This window comes from Euphorbia lathyris, chromosome 3, assembly GCF_963576675.1.
Source record: "Euphorbia lathyris chromosome 3, ddEupLath1.1, whole genome shotgun sequence".
In the NCBI taxonomy this organism is placed as follows: Eukaryota; Viridiplantae; Streptophyta; class Magnoliopsida; order Malpighiales; family Euphorbiaceae; genus Euphorbia; species Euphorbia lathyris.
The window spans coordinates 1,745,014-1,750,190 of NC_088912.1; the positions used below are offsets into that span (position 1 = coordinate 1,745,014).

The 5,177-nt window shown below is 34.6% G+C and overlaps 1 non-coding gene across 1 annotated transcript; it reads left to right on the plus strand.

Annotated features, from left to right (window-relative positions):
- Positions 1–5,070: 5,070 nt before the first annotated feature.
- On the plus strand, positions 5,071–5,177 carry LOC136225076 (small nucleolar RNA R71). The gene has a single exon (XR_010686813.1). It is a non-coding gene; the product is annotated as a small nucleolar RNA R71 (small nucleolar RNA).

Sequence of the window (5,177 nt, forward strand, 5' to 3'; positions counted from 1 at the left end):
AATCAGTTGTCAAAACTCTAAACTCCTGATCCTCTACCGAGAATCCTCATCCTCGGTAAGTTCAGAAATTTTTCCCTTCAATTTTCAATCAGAATTCTCAACTGAGAATCTGAAATCCTCTACAAGTCCAGAAATTTTCCTGACTTCTAGCCATGCCTAAATTCTCAACTGAGAATTTGAAATTCTCTATAAGTCCAGAAATATTTCTACCTCATTAAGAATTTCATATATGTGAATTCTCAACTGAGAATCTGAAATTCTCAACTGAGAAACACTGAATTTTCTAATTTTTATGAAATTCCTAAAAATTAATCATGACTCGAATATATATTTCTATATCTAAAATTCTAAAATGATATAATCTAAAACAAAACAAAAATAAAAATAAAAATAAAAATAAAAATAATAAAAGAAAAATGAAATGATTTAAATGTCAGGAAATCTTGTTACGAAACTAGTTCCTATTTCGGAAATATTTTCGTAATAGATTTTACATCGATTACCGTTAACTTTGAAACGCTTACCATTAGTTTCCTCAAGTTCCAAAGAACCATAGTCGAACGTTTTGACGACTAAATACGGTCCGTCCCATCTAGACTTAAGTTTTCTCGGAAATATACGAAGCCGTGAATTGAATAACAGCACCTTATCTCCAACATTAAAGTGTTTGACTTTAATCTTGGCATCGTGCCATTTTTTCACTTTTTCTTTATAAATCCTCGCATTTTCATACGCTAGATGACGTAACTCATCTAACTCATTTAAATCGAGCAAACGTTTCTTTCCTGCTTGTTGTAAATCAAAATTAAGTTTTCTAATAGCCCAATAGGCTTTATGTTCTAATTCAACTGGTAAATGACATGCTTTTCCATACACCAAACGGTACGGAGTCATTCCTATTGGTGATTTAAATGCAGTACGGTATGCCCATAGCGCATTATTGAGTTTTTGTGACCAATCTTTTCTTGATGACGAAACAGTTTTCTCTAGAATCCATTTGAGTTCTCTATTTGAGATCTCCGCCTGACCATTCGACTGAGGATGGTATGGCGTTGACACGCGGTGGCGTACTCCATATTTTTTCATAAGCATATCGAAATTCCGATTTATGAAATGGGTACCGCCATCACTAACAACGTACCTAGGACAACCGAATCTACAAAATATATCGTCAAGAAAAATAATAACTACTTTAGAATCATTCGTAGGGGTTGCAATTGCTTCAACCCACTTTGAAACATAATCAACGGCTACTAATATGTAAGTTTTGCCATTGGAAGGTGGAAAAGGTCCCATGAAATCAATTCCCCACATGTCGAAGATTTCGACTTCCAACACGTTTGTGAGGGGCATCTCATCTTTCCTTCCTAAGTTACCCGTTCTTTGGCATTTATCACAATGAGTAATAAAGGAACCAACGTCCTTAAACATTGTAGGCCAAAAGAAAACACATTCTAATATTTTAGCTACCGTTTTATTAACTCCATTATGTCCTCCATATGAGCTGGAATGACATTCTGTTATTATAGATTCATATTCATTTTCGCCAACACATCTCCTAATTATCTCGTCACCACATGATTTAAATAGAAAGGGATCTTCCCAATAATATTGTTTAATATCGAAGAAAAATTTCTTCCTCTGTTGGGGAGATAATCCTTTCGGAATAATATCGGTTGCAAGACAATTAGCAAAATCTGCATACCATGGTGACATGATACTTTCTACTTGATAGAGATGTTCATCGGGGAAATCATCTCATATACTGACAGTTTCACCTATAGGACCGTTTTCATCTTCTAGTCTTGATAGATGATCGGCGACAAGGTTTTCTACTCCCTTTTTGTCTCTAATTTCTATATCAAATTCTTGTAACAACAAAACCCATCTAATCAGACGCGGTTTTGCATCTTTCTTAGCAAACAGATAACGTAAAGCTGCATGATCTGTATAAATAATAACTTTAGATCCTAATAAGTATGACCTAAACTTATCACATGCAAATACTACGGCTAACATCTCTTTTTCTGTTGTTGTGTAATTTAACTGTGCACCGGACAATGTATGACTTGCATAATAAATAACATGTAATTTTTTATCCTTTCTTTGACCTAAAACACATCCTACTGCTAGGTCACTTGCATCACACATGATTTCAAAAGGCAAATCCCAATCGGGTTTAGCAATTATGGGCGCACTGACTAAGGCTGTTTTCAATGTTTCAAAAGCTTTAATACAATCTTCATTAAAGTCGAAGGTTGAATCCTTCATAAGTAAATTAGTAAGTGGTTTGGAAATCACAGAAAAGTTTTTTATAAATCTTCTGTAAAAACCTGCATGTCCTAGAAAAGATCTTACTCCCTTGACAGTTGTTGGTGGGGGTAATTTTTCTATTACTGAAGTTTTTGCTCTATCCACTTCTAATCCCTTTTCAGATATTTTATGACCTAAAACAATTCCTTCGTCGACCATTAAATGACATTTTTCCCAATTTAATACCAAATTCGTTTCTTCGCATCTAGAAAGAACTCTATCTAAGTTTTTTAAACATGCATCAAAAGAATCTCCATAAACTGAAAAATCATCCATAAATACTTCCATGATATCTTCGATGAAATCATTAAAAATTGCAGTCATGCAACGTTGAAAAGTTGCTGGTGCATTACATAAACCAAAAGACATTCTTCTATATGCAAATGTTCCATAAGGACATGTGAAGGTTGTTTTATCTTGGTCATCCGGGTAAATATATATTTGAAAGAATCCGGAATAACCATCGAGAAAACAATAAAATGCATGACCGGCTATCCTTTCGATTATTTGATCGATGAAAGGTAAAGGAAAATGATCTTTCCTATTTGCCTTATTTAGGTTCCTATAATCTATACAAACCCTCCATCCGGTGGTGGTTCGCTTAGGTATTAATTCACCTTCATCATTCCTTACTACAGTTATACCTCCCTTTTTGGGTACACAATGGATTGGACTAACCCATTCACTATCCGAAATAGGATAAATGATTCCATTGTCTAAAAGTTTAGTAATCTCATTTTTGACTACTTCTTTCATGTTCGGATTTAAACGACTTTGTCTATCCGCTTTATGTGGCTTATCTTCTTCTAAGTGAATCCTATGCATTACAATACTAGGATTAATCCCTTTTAAATCTGAAATCTGCCATCCCATACTTCCTATTCTATTTCTAACAACTTCTTTCAATTTTTCTTCTTGATTTTCTGTTAATTTGTTAGAGATGATTATAGGTAGAGTGTCACTTCCGCCTAGGAAAGTGTATCTCAGATGGTTTGGTAGTTCTTTAAGTTCTAATTTAGGTGGAACTATTACTGAAGGCGGAACTGGTCCATCTTCTCGAATCAAAGGCTCTGGGTCCTTATCTTCTAATTCTTCGTCCATTACAGGTTCTATTATTTCTTCTCTTTGAACAATGTCATTAACACATTCTTCAATTAAATCAAGCTTCATACAAGCGAAATCCTCCATAGGATATTTCATCGCTTGATTCATATCGAACTCGATCTTATCGTCACCTATTCGTAAAACTACTTTTCCTTCTGACACATCAACTAGAGCACGTCCCGTGTTCATGAATGGTCTACCAAAGATTAGCGGACAATTAGCATCATAAGCAAAATCTAAGATAACAAAATCAGTAGGAAAAATAAATTTGTCAACTTTTACCAAAACGTCTTCAATTATACCATATGGTCTTTTAGTGGATTGATCCGCTAATTGCAAAACCATATTGGTACGCTTGATGTCTTCTTCTAATCCTAATTTTTCAAAAATAGACAATGACATCAAGTTTATACTAGCTCCTAAATCACAAAGACAACTTGGGAATTCCATATTTCCCAATGTACACGGAATGGTAAAGCATCCGGGATCTTTGAGTTTAGTAGGTAATTTGCTTGATACTATCGAACTACATTCTTCAGAAAGTGAAATGGATGAAATTCCTTCCCAACTAATCTTTTTTGAAATTAAATCTTTCAAGAATTTTTCATAATTAGGAATTTGCGTAATTGCATCCATGAATGTTAAATTTATATGCAAATTTTTAAGTTTGTCCAAATATGATAACAGTTGTTTATCATGGTCCTTATTTCGGACCCTGTGTGGAAAAGGTGGCTTTGGTACAAAGGGTTTCGGATTAGAGTCAATTGGTGTATCTTTTTGTTTTAATGTATCTTCTTTGGATTTTGGTAAATCATTTCCAGGTAAAGTTGAAATTCCGGGCATTTCCGGACCTAAATAGTTTTTCCCCGATCGAAGAGTGATAGCCTTAACATGCTCTTTCAGATTTTCTTCCGTTTGGCTGTGAAGACTTCCCTCTTTGCGGGATGGAATTGATTTAGCAAGTTGTCCAATTTGAACCTCCAAATTATGGATGCTAGATGATTGGTTTTTGATAAGCTGATCGAATTTATTTTCGATCCGTTTAAAACCATCGTCTTGATTACTTACCTTTCCATTCATAGCATCTATAAATTTGTCGATTTTTGAAGATAAAGTGCTAATCGTATCTCTTGTTTGATTTTGATAATTATTTATACGATATTGATTAGCATTTGCATTATTATTATTATTACCATCTTTCCAGTTAAAGTTAGGATGATTTCTCCATCCAGGATTATAAGTATTAGAATAAGGATTAGTAGTTTGGTTTTGTCCTTGGACAAAATTTACCTGTTCTATCTCATTCATACCTTCGTAGTCAATGTCTCTCTAGATCGGATCATTAGGATCACATGGTGCCATAAATTTATCAATTTGTGCGATAAGGCAGAAAATTGGGCTTGTAACATTGCTACAGGATCAAGATTCATTATACCTTTAACCGATGATGTACATGAGGATGATGGTTTCGCCGTTGGTATATGTCCACGCTCTGCGGGCCACATACTGCTGTTGATTGCCATTTCCTCCAAAAGTTCTCTTGCTTGGGCGGATGTCTTTTTCATAAATAACCCTCCAGACATAGCATCTAATGAACCTCTAGTCGTAGGATTTAATCCATTATAGAATGTCTGCATTAAAAGTGCATCTGGCAATTGGTGGTGTGGGCATAAACGTTGAAGTTCTTTAAAACGTTCCCAAGCTTCATAAAGAGTTTCATTATCATTTTGTGTGAAAGATGTCAACTCTTTGATGACTCT